Source organism: Salvelinus alpinus, chromosome 4, assembly GCF_045679555.1.
Source record: "Salvelinus alpinus chromosome 4, SLU_Salpinus.1, whole genome shotgun sequence".
In the NCBI taxonomy this organism is placed as follows: Eukaryota; Metazoa; Chordata; class Actinopteri; order Salmoniformes; family Salmonidae; genus Salvelinus; species Salvelinus alpinus.
The window spans coordinates 46,266,834-46,279,425 of NC_092089.1; positions in this window are offsets into that span (position 1 = coordinate 46,266,834).

Below are 12,592 nucleotides of genomic sequence, written 5' to 3' on the forward strand. Positions count from 1 at the left end.
TGGATGAAGAGGCATAGCTTTGGTTCCCAAGTCCTGTCTTGAAATCTCTTCACACCATAGTCACTTTATCACTAAAGGTTTAAACTACAAAATGCATTACAGTATGATAGGGGTGTTCTAATCTAGACACCAAGTTAGGAGTGTTAGATTTGCAACATGTTGGGCAAGTTTTCCCAAAAGGCTTTTGCTGAGCAGTACACTTCAAGAGAAACTATCAAATGCTGTGAGCACTAAAGCTGTAAGGAGAAGTTTTAAATAAAGAGCTGTCCGGACAAGCTCTCTCGCTCTCACACGCACGCACACGCACGCACGCACGCACGCACGCACGCACGCACGCACGCACGCACGCGCACACACACACACACACACACACACACACACACACACACACACACACACACACACACACACACACACACACACAGAGAGAGAGGCACCTATCCCTCTAGGGCAGTCCACGTCCCTCCCCCACCCCTGAAACCCGATCTGTAGGCATGCAGCAGGAATTCTCCAATCGCCCTGACTTTTGACCTCTGCCCTTTTTGGCAGCAGTGAGAAGAGAAGATGAAGTGTCCAAGCCTCTCTTTTCCCCCAACACAAAAAAATCCCCTGTTCTAGCAATCCTCCCTCTCTCTCTCTCACACACACACACACACACACACACACACACACACACACACACACACACACACACACACACACACACACACACACACACACACACACACACACACACACACACACACACACACACACACACACACACACACACACACACACACTCACACAGAGAGAGATGACCCTGGCATAATGAGTCTTAATATCTTGGTCTCTAACTAAGGTTTGAGTGCGTGTGTGTTTGTGTGTCTGTGTGTGTGTGTTCATGCTTGCATTCATGTGGGCTTGCAGACGTGCCTGTGTGTGCATGCCCGTTGTTGTGTTTGTGCGTGTGCGCACACGTGCGTAAGTGTGTGCGAGCGAGTGTGTATGTTTGCGAGATGGTGCAAGTCCTCCGTTCCCATGCCGCTGCCCCAACAGCCCCAGTACGAGCTGCCCCAACAGCCCCAGTACGAGCTGCCCCAACAGCCCCAGTACGACTCTAAAACCCTGTGGTGCACCACCTCTCTTTCCATCATCTGACCACTGCCATTTGTGCATTGTGTGTGTCCGGCATGACTGCTCTCGTCATTTTTCTCTTTGATTGGCCCTCTCACAATGTAATCAGTGTTGCAGCTGTCTGAAAAGGCCTCTTGTGCAGTATCTGAGCAATGTCGATCTGAACGATGTGTCCGCACTTCTCGTTTAGTTCCATTCACGTCCATGACAAACGGCAAACTGTCTGGTGAGCATTTGTCAAACCACTTGATTTACTTCTTTGTTGGACTGTGGTGGCCTTTTAATGCTGTCTCGTTTCTGTATTTCTAAGAATTGCCATGGCCATAAGCTTGAAATTCTAATGTACAGACTGATAGACTGGAGAATAGGACCACAGACTGAGAAGAGAAAGTCACGTGATCTTGCTAAAAAACAAGGCTTACTTTTTCCCCTTTTGCTAATTCTTTGAAGATTGCCTCATTTTGAAATGATTGATGGACTCATCAATTGAAAACATGGTTGACCAATATCCTTATTAACTAACCCAGTCTAACGTCTCCAATTATTAAACAACACCGTTTTTAAAGTTTGAAGCCCAAAAATACGAGAAAAATTCCAGGAAACACCATGTGGTTTGAGTTAGTTTGTTACTGAGTGGCATGCCTTCATCTAAGGTAACTCGGTGTGGTGGATCCCTAAACTGTAGCCAATCCATTAAGACAAAGGTCTCTTGATCCCTTTCTTTAAACTCTGCACCGTGTCTGATTAAATGTAGCTGATTTTTACGCCTGGGCTGTGGAGGCCATGAAGCTGAATGGGTCCTCACAGTCAAACCACCATGTGCTGTCACTTCAATAGCCTGAGGAGAATAAGCCAAATAACCACCAGACTGGTTAGAACTGCTAGCTTACGATATGAAGGTACATTTCATCAAGAGCAGTATGAAAGGTCTGTTTGTAGTTTCTCTCAAAGAGCTGTAACATGAAGACATACTGGGGCCAAAAAACTACAGTAGTATGGATATTAACAAGAACAAATGTGATTAGGGGAATGGTAACTGGAACTACCTTTTCAAATGTGTCGGTCCAAAAATCGTAGTTAAATTAACCATATAAAAGGTGAATAATGAAATAACTATATCCAATTGCAACTGCATTCAACTGTCGATTTTTGTTGCCCAAACTATCCATGTAAAATACTAGGCCTGTAAAATACTTGTCTTTACGGGATACCTTCATAGAGAACGACCCAATTAAAGGCCAAATCAGTAAAATCACCCAAAATTACCCCAAACAACGCATTCATTATGCATCACTTAACGCCTAACACGTGACCCCTGGACAACAACAACCCACCCCCTCCCTCCATTCATTTGTCCCCCAATCCCTCCATCCCCAAAAGGGCGTTAAGGCCTGTATACTCTCTCCCTTGGGAATGCTGGGAAAGGAAGGCCTCCGCATCTGTCCTCAGCCCCAGGGGGAGAGGGGGAGAGAGACGGAAACAGAGAGAGGAAGAGAAAAAGAGAGGAAGAGAGAGAGGAAGAGAAGCCAGAATTCCTTCACCACCACGAGCCCCTAGTCTCACCCCAGAAAGCGAGAGAGAGATGGAGAGAGAGAGAGAGAGAGAGAGAGAGAGAGAGAGAAAAAAAAGGGAGAGAGAGAGACTGAATCACTAATCAGTGTCCCAAAGCTGAGGGAGTTAAAATTATTGAGGGTGTAGGGGCTAACTCGACCCTCCAATAGCCACGTCAACCGAGCCAGCTATGCTGCCAGCTTCACAGCAAAGTTGTAACCCAACACACACCGCAATATGTTTGGAGTTTGCATAATTTCATACAGAAGAATGGAGAGGCGTGACTAAATATATGACATTGATTTCCAGGTGTAACACATGTAACAAATGAAATTATTTAAGTCACGGCTGTGTCCCAAAGTTGATGGGTTTATTTGATCCCCTCGCCACTCTGGAAGTCACCCTTTGAGTTTCGTCAGCAACATGTGACAACGGAGGGCCTTCCGAGCAAGTTGGTAGGGGCAAGGGGCTGATTTGGGATTCAACAAGAGTCTCTTTATGAAGCCATCCATCACTTCCTCAATACCCCAGTGGGCAGAACTAGAGAACCAGGCACCCCGGGCGTCCTCTCAATGGGATGGGGAGGATAGAGGGAGGAGAAAGGAATACAGGAGGGAGGAGAGGGAGGAGTATGGGACTGCTGCATTGTGCTAGCGGGGCTGTGATCTGTCACTCCTTCCCCTCTGAGAAGTCAGCGGGGAAAGTGATTAGGCAAAGCAGCCGCTCCTCCTCCTTCTCCTCCTCCTCTTCTGCCTTCTAATGCAAGTTGTGACAGTTTGCACTGTTAGAGAGCCTTGTTGCTATTTTCCTCACCTCTAAATGGATTGGAAATGCAAAATCGTCCTATCTCCACCTCCCAATACACATCCTTGCTTTGCCCCAATACACATTCAAGCGCGTGCGCGTGCGCTCTCTCTCTCTCTCTCTCCTTCTCCTCTGTTTCCCTAGCAGCAGGTTACCACTGATCATCATTCTATTTCAGACTTGTCATTGACATTGGTTATTGAGCTAGCCATCTACCACAGGTTCCCATTGAAGAGAAGTGCAGACCAAGGCAGCACAGAGCAACACTCAGTCAGCACTCTTCATTCTCGCCATAGTGTTTGACCTGCTTACTCTGTACACGTTGTCAGAAGTATGTGACGTTGTTGACCTTAGCTTGTCCCCTTCTCTCTCAGGTTTCCTAAACATTCAGGTCACAACTCAGCAGGTTTTATTGTCCCTCTAAAGTCATCAGCGCTTTAGGATTGGGTGAAAGCCTTCTGATGGAGTTGATAATTGGGCCAATCAGTTTATTAGGTGCTCTGGTGGTGGGAACAGCTTTAGAGAAAAGTACACATAATTAGCAGAATACTAGTTTATTCAGGCAAGGTAAATGGAATTCAGAAGCTGAATTTTTTGGATAAAGTATCTGTATTGTAAGAGAAATACATACAGCACTGAAATGAGAGGAAAGGGGAGAGGTGGTCTAGAATGGTGCAAATTTTGTACAACATCATAACTGCTTCATCCACTTTGCCGCTAACTTGTCGTGAAAGTATATTTCCTGTGCTCTATTTGCGGTTGGTGCTCAGAGAATTGACAGAGTTGTTAAGAATCTCGCCACTGTGCCTCTGAAAAAAAAGAAAGCTTTGGTCTTTAGCCTTTCCCTTTATCTGTGTGACCCGTCCTCTTAAAACACAGGGATGAGTGAAAGGTCCTGACTCTGCATTGAGCCTCAGCTTAGATGTCAAACTATGGCATTCAATCTGCAACACCCCATCCTCTAAGACAAGGAAGCTGCACCCCCCGTCCCCCCCCCCACACTTCACACACGCATGCACACCCCTCGATAAAACCACTGCCGATCTTCTCAGACCAAGGGTTCTGGATGAGCTGACGAGAAAGAAAAAGAAAACAAGAGTGGGAAAAGCCCCCGAAATAGCCCCCACACACAACCCCCTAACCCATGGGGGGCTTTCTCCTCTGACCACTGTTTGGGAGCACCCCCACGCCCCCGGCCCTTTCACCCCGGCACAATGGCGGCCTGGCCGTGTTATTTGAGGCACTAAAGAGGTGGACCTCCTCGCCGCCCCCGGGACAATAGCTCCCCCGTTGAGGCCTTTCTTCCCTTCACCTTTCTAATGACAGGTTTCATCCTCTCTCCCCTGACCTCAGGGAGGGGCCTCGCCCACCACCACCACCTTCCTCCTGCTGACTGACCCTCCAGCCCTACCGCCTACCACTCCTAACACACACACAATCACAAACAAAATGGAGACCATAAGAGATACATACTATCTGTGAGTGGACTTGTTTTGGGTTGTTTTATGGTTACTGTACTTGAAACTTTATCAACTATGTTCATGTTTATGTAATAATGTGTAATTGCTCATGGTCTTTAATTTCCTTTTGCAAAGCTGTTAAAATACATTTTTACCATCCAACACACGCCCACACACACCGCCAGGTCCTCGCACACGCACACACCCCCTGGTCCTCTGACTGACCTTTACAGTAAATTCCTCAGTCGTCACTTACAAGCTTCTGACCGTGGCTACCATAGCTTAATAGTCGTTCATTATGTGGACTTTCAGCATGGTGGGGCTAAACTACGCTAACAGGGGAAATCACTCTCCATGCTCTTACATAAGCTTACATAAGGCCTCTCTCACGGATGATCGATTATAGTTTGGATTCTTCTGAAAGAAGCCAGCTCTGACCAGTTTAGTATTTTAGATTAGTTTTGGAGGGAAATTACCATAAGTCATTATGAACATAACACAACAATCTTTGGTTTTGAGTTCATTAACATCCCAAATCCTAACTTAAGATGTGTGTGCATTACTCAAGTTGTCACGTAAATCTTAGTTTGACATCAGTGCATGACAGTCTTACGCAATGGTCAGAGTTCAGAGTGTTCAACTCAAGTTTTTGGACAAGATTTGGGCGAGAAAGGGAACACTGAGTCTAGGACTCCATGACACTCTCTAGGACCAGAATGGCTACTACTTTAATGAGTCAATGTGATGTTCATTTAAAACACATTTCAAAAGGAACAGTGGTCACTGGTCAGTTTGCGTTTGGGGGACGTACTATCTGTGTTGATTGCAACTTGTTTGGCCTCAGTGTCCTACTGGAAAATAAATTCCCTTCTTAGGAAGTCTCCTTTATAAGAATTAAAATAACAGTTTTAAGTGCTAACAACGTCTACCTACACTGTAATTACACTTTCCCTGTCTACGTTACTACAACCATCAATGTAAAAAATCTTAGCGTTTAATAATAAGCATTGAGACTAAATAAGGATTTACAGGAGAAGACAATCCCCTAGTAAACAATATGTGAGTAACCATAGCGGTAGTACTGTAGGTGAGTGCTGACGTGGAGAGAGTGCAAAAAAACCCTGCCAAGTGGGGCGACATGAGGCGACAGGGTATGACAAGGATGAGTTGTTTGACTGCAGGGCGGATAAAGAGGAATCCCCGACCTAGATACGCGCACACACACATACACGCAAGCACACACGTACGCACACGCAAACATACATGCACACACACCACAAAACATGAATAGAAATAGTATACACACACACACTCAACATGAACAGACATACTATTCTATCACGCACTCGCACACACCCGCACACACCTGCACGCGCACATACACACACACACACACACATTCCTCTCCAGTCCTCAAGACTCCTCCCTGGGGGGTCACAGTGGCAAAGAGGGGGGAATTTCACGGTTGACCTTCTCCTCACGCCTTTGTGAGCCCCTTCACCCCCGTGTTGATTCTCTTGACCTAGTTGGCCGTCCAGGAGCAAGCCACTTATATTACTCACATCTCTCCTCTCAGCACCATCTCACATCTGTCTGTCTTCTGCTGTCGGCCGCATCACAGAATTATGATTCTGGGTGTCGATTATTTTCAGATGAAGAGCTAATCGATTTTTATCAACCCTTGCCATGTTGGTGATCCTGTCTTGGTTTGGTGCATTTACAAAACCTCTATCAAGTATCTCACCTTATTCAGTAATGAATGGGTCAAATCTTTCTTTGAACAACCTGTGCTAGGCTGTTGTGTTCTGTGCTAGGCTGTTGTGTTCTGTGCTAGGCTGTTGTGTTCTGTGCTAGGTCGTTGTGTTCTGTGCTAGGTCGTTGTGTTCTGTGCTAGGCTGTTGTGTTCTGTGCTAGGCTGTTGTGTTCTGTGCTAGGCTGTTGTGTTCTGTGCTAGGCTGTTGTGTTCTGTGCTAGGCTGTTGTGTTCTGTGCTAGGCCGTTGTGTTCTGTGCTAGGCCGTTGTGTTCTGTGCTAGGCCGTTGTGTTCTGTGCTAGGCTGTTGTGTTCTGTGCTAGGCTGTTGTGTTCTGTGCTAGGTCGTTGTGTTCTGTGCTAGGTTGTTGTGTTCTGTGCTGGGCTGTTGTGTTCTGTGCTAGGTTGTTGTGTTCTGTGCTAGGCTGTTGTGTTCTGTGCTAGGCTGTTGTGTTCTGTGCTAGGCTGTTGTGTTCTGTGCTAGGCTGTTGTGTTCTGTGCTAGGCTGTTGTGTTCTGTGCTAGGTCGTTGTGTTCTGTGCTAGGCTGTTGTATTCTGTGCTAGGTTGTTGTGTTCTGTGCTGGGCTGTTGTGTTCTGTGCTGGGCTGTTGTGTTCTGTGATAGTCTGTTGTGTTCTGTGATAGACTGTTGTTGTCAGGTTCTCCCTAGGAGAGGTGGGTGTGGAGTCAGGCGCAGGAGAGAGCAAATTGCAAGAAAGGGCGTTTATTTAGAGGCCGGAAGTATGGGGGTGGGATTGATGGACCGCTCCTCGGTATCGTAGAGACGGGACAGTGCGTCGGCCTTAGCATTACGGGAACCTGGTCTATAAGAGATGGTGAAACGAAATCTGGTGGAAAACATCACCCACCTTGCCTGACAAGGATTCAGTCTCCTCGCCGCCCGGATGTTCTCCAGATTACGGTGGTCAGTCCAGATGAGAAAAGAGTGTTGCGCCCCCTCAAGCCAATGTCTCCACACCTTCAGAACCTTTACCACAGCCAGCAACTCCCGGTCCCCCACATCATAGTTTCGCTCCGCCGGACTGAGCTTCATCGAAAAGAAAGCGCAGGGGCGAAGCTTCACGGGCATGCCCGAGCGCTGTGATAGCATGGCTCCAACACCAGCCTCGGACGCGTCCACCTCCACTATGAATGGCAAAGAGGGGTCCGGATGGGCCAATACGGGAGCATCAGTAAACAACGCCTTCAGACGACCAAAAGCCCTGTCCGCCTCAGCCGACCACCGCAAACGCACTGCCCCCCCCTTCAGCAGTGAGGTAATGGGAGCAGCCACCTGCCCAAAACCCTGGATAATCCTCCGGTAGTAATTGGCAAACCCTAAAAACCACTGCACCTCCTTTACCGTGGTCGGAGTCGGCCAATTACGCACGGCCGCAATGCGGTCACACTCCATCACCACCCCAGATGTGGAAATGCGATACCCCAGGAAAGAGACGGCTTGTTTGGAGAACACACATTTCTCAGCCTTGACGTACAGGTCATGCTCCAACAGTCGCCCAAGTACCCTGCACACCAGAGACACATGCGCGGCATGTGTGGCGGAATAGATCAGAATGTCATCGATGTAAACCACCACACCCTGTCCGTGCAGGTCCTGGAGAATCTCGACTACAAAGGATTGGAAAACGGCTGGAGCATTTTTCAACCCATACGGCATGACGAGGTACTCATGATGGCCAGATTTGGTACTAAACGCGGTCTTCCACTCATCTCCCTCCCGGATTCGCACCAAGTTATACGCGCTCCTGAGATCCAGTTTTGTGAAGAAGCGTGCTCCGTGAAATGACTCCACCGCCGTGGCAATGAGAGGTAGCAGGTAACTGAACCCCACTGTGATGAAATTTAGACCTCTATAGTCAATGCACGGACGCAGACCTCCCTCCTTCTTCTTCACAAAAAATAAACTTGAGGAGGCGGGTGACGTGGAGGGCCGAATGTACCCCTGTCCCAGAGATTCGGTGACATATGTCTCCATAGCCACCGTCTCCTCCTGCGACAGGGGATACACGTGACTCCTGGGAAGTGCGGCGTTCACCTGGAGGTTTATCGCACAATCCCCTCGTTGATGAGGTGGTAATTGGGTCGCCCTCTTTTTACAGAAAGCGATAGCCAAATCGGCATATTCGGGGGGAATGCGCACGTGGTGACTTGGTCCGGACTCTCCACCGTCGTAGCACCGATGGAAACTCCCACAAACTCCCCCCTCAGGGAAGGAGACTTGCATTGTCAGATATCCCTCTCCCAGAATGAGCGCCTAAGTACTCCTGTCTTGCATCGCAATTTAACGCCAGGCATGCTGCTGGTATACAGAGAGTGTACAAAACATTAGGAACACATGCTCTTTCCATGACATAGACTGACCAGGGGAATCCAGGTGAAAGCTATGATCCCTTATTGATGTCACTTGTTAAATCCTCTTCAATCAGTGTAGATGATGGGGAGGAGACAGGTTAAAGAAGGATTTTTAAGCCTTGAGACATGGATTGTGTATGTGTGCCGTTCAGGGGGTGAATGGGCGAGACAAAAGATTTAAGTACCTTTGAACGGGGCATGGAAGTAGGTGCCAGGTGCACCGGTTTGGATGTGTCCAGAACTGCAACACTGCTAGGTTTTTCAGCCTCAACAGTTTCCCGTAGCAATCAAGAATGGTCCACCACCCAAAGGACATCCAGCCAACTTGACACAACTGTGGGAAGCATTGGAGTCAACATGGGCCAGCATCCCTGTGGAACGCTTTCAACACCTTGTAGAGCCCATACCCTGACGAATTGAGGCTGTTCAGAGGGCAAAACCATTTTCTGCTTAGATGATCCCAAACAAAGACATGCATGTGAGGAAAGAGGGGGGAGGGCTGCAAGAGAGTCTGTAGGTCTGTTTAGTAAACAGTCGAAAAGATGATGCGAGAACCAACTGTAAAGTGGAGGAACAGGGGAAGAGGAGGGAAGTAGAGGAGAGGGAACAAGAGAAGTGGGCATACAAGCCCTACACAGGTTCAGTGGAGCGGAGACCTATGTGGAGAGTGTTTACTGTAAATTGGATTCAGGAAGGGGCAGGGACTGCCTACCTACCACCACTATTCACTAGGTCAATTCAGAGTTAGACAAGGGGACAACAGCCCCCTGGCAATGAACATACACCACACCAGGACTGGTGGTGTGTGTGTGATTTATTTGATTTAATCCCCATTAGCTGTTGAAGAAAAAGTGTGTGTGGGGGGGGGCATACCTTTCCCATGTGTTTGTTTGTGTGTGTGTGTGTGTGTGTGTGTGTGTGTGTGTGTGTGTGTGTGTGTGTGTGTGTGTGTGTGTGTGTGTGTGTGTGTGTGTGTGTGTGTGTGTGTGTGTGTGTGTGTGTGTGTGTGTGTGTGTGTGTGTGTGTGTGTGTGTGTGTGAGTGTGAGAGAGAAAATAAAAATAACAACCCCTGCATTGGTCCTTGGTCCAAAGTGTGAGCCCATATGGTCACCAACCCCCCTCATTCACTGACGTCAAAATGTGATCTGGGGTCTCCAAGTCCGCGTTTTTCACCATTTGAGAGCTCCAAGGTCAAAGACAAAAACGGAGGGGTTCCTAAAATCAAACACGGTGACAACCCCATCTGACCTAGAGCTTCACCCGAGCCCCGTTGTTTAATTTGAACCCTAATAACTCTTCAAATTAAAAGGCTATCCTATTATTATTTTTTCTCTCCTCCCCTTTAAAAGGCCTGGGTTTCAAAGTGCTAATAAAATAAACTGGAGGGCCCCATTTCTTTATTTGTTTGTGTGAAGGGTGTGTGGGAGAGTGAGGGCGGGGACTGAGGTTTTAGGTTCAGAGGGGGGGTAAAAGCAACAGAGGTCACTGGGAACAAAAGAGCAGAGGACCCGAGAGGTCAAACACCCTGGTGTCCAAACTCCCTGAGCTGGCGTTGTTGCAGGCCAGTGGCCCCGCTTGTATAATCGCCGGGTACGTTTTGTCCGAGAGTGTAGGATAGAATATATCACGGGCGCCCGACAGATGAACAATAGATCACATTTTGTCGGAGCCCCGAGTCAAGCGTTCTGGCTCTTTTCAGCTTGACCGTACATCTGAAGCGATGAAGATTAACCCTCTATTCACTGGCCTTGCGTTGGGATGCCCTACGCCCGGCCAAACAATCTCTCCCATGGGTTTTTATAGGACACTACTACCACTAGCAATGCACACCAGGTGCCTTTTCTCAGCAATTCAGCAGGTTGGGATAGAATGGGGGGCATTCATGAGAGTTTACCGCAACGTTAGGTTTGGGTGACCCGACCGTGACCACTTGTTTTTCCAACAGGAAAAATAGGCCCCATAGCACTGTGTGGAATAGCTACTGTTTGCTCTTAAATACTTCCTCAACATCCTGAGAATGAAGCATTCATCTATTCAGTATCTGCGCATGGTCTGATCATTTCCTATAGAAAGGGAATGAATTATGAGTTGAAGTTACATTTATGAGTAACCATCCATGTCAGTGCATTTTGGTCCAACAAACTAAACCAGAAAGAGACCATAAGGAAGAGAGAGTTGATGCCAAAGCAGGCGCCGCACCCTACAGCCATAGGCTCATGTACTCTGTCAGCTGTCACTCAAAATACTAAAAGATTCCTAACATTTATGTTTGAATAACTTACAACCTCTGACTAAAAACATGAACATTAAGTAATACTCAGGGGGCAAAGCAATAACATCACATGGTAATATGATAATAGCTTCAGGCTGTGCATTAAACATAAATAGGCTCTGTCAGCTCTCTGGGGGGCTCAGCATTGGTATTCCTCTATAAGAAGCGGAGCATGGAGCTCATTTGAATGGCAGGGCTGGTTGAGAAAAAGTTAAGGGAAGGTTGGAGGACAAAGTGCAGCCAGGCTACGTTAGGTGGTCTACAGAGGATTGAGATGAGGGCCAGCTAAAAAGTTGAGAGAGAGTTGAGGAAAAGTTAAGAGTGGATTGGAGGTTGAGGGAAGGGTTGAGAAAGGTTAGAAGAAGGCTGCGAGAGAAAAAAAAGTTCAGAGAGGATGAGCAAGGCGGGTGGAAGTGGATTCAGAGGGGGTGCTTTGAAACAGTTGAGAGACAAGGTTGAGGGAAAGTTGAGAAAAGTTTGAAAATAGTAGGACATCGAGAGAAACTACGGGTGGGGGCCGAGAGCAGATCGAGAGCGGATTAATAGGGGGTTTAGAAGGACGATTAGAAGAAGAGGGAAGGTTGAGAAAGGAACGGGAACAGGTTAAAAGACGCATCATAGATCAACTAAAGATCAGAGGTTGCTCAAACGCTGACAGGGGGCTGAGAAAGAGAGAGCTTGAGAGAGGCAGCAGGGAGGACAGAGAGAGACGAGGTTGAAAGAGGGAGTCTTATCTGTGTCCCATCTGTCTTGACATGTACACTCCTCTAGTTGAAGCCCTGCAGGGGAGAGTGTAAGAGGCATGCATGTCAATTACTGAGTGTGGATCCTCCAGAGGGCTTAGGGGTAAGGCCTGTGCACTCTGGCCCAAAACCAGCCTTAACCAGCCCCAGCCTCAACTCTGATGTCATGGTTTTCCACTGTCATGTGAGTCAGCGAACCATGCGCACCAAAAGTCGTCATCACACAAAGGCAGATACTCTGCGTGGCACATGCAAAATGTTACTCGATTTCATTATTTTTTTGTGTTTGGCGATTGAGTAGATATTTTTACACAACTGAACATTTTGTCTTCTTTGGTTGAAAAGGGGGAAAAAAACTATCGATATGACCTGCTTATTTTATGACTGGAGTTTGTGAAGAGGTCAAACGTTCTTGCACCCAGAATAAAATAAGTGAAAATGTAAAAGGGCAAAGGTAGAAAAATGCTTCTCATCTAATGACATGATTGACAAATGTGCAGAGGAAAAGGTGCAAAAGGGATTA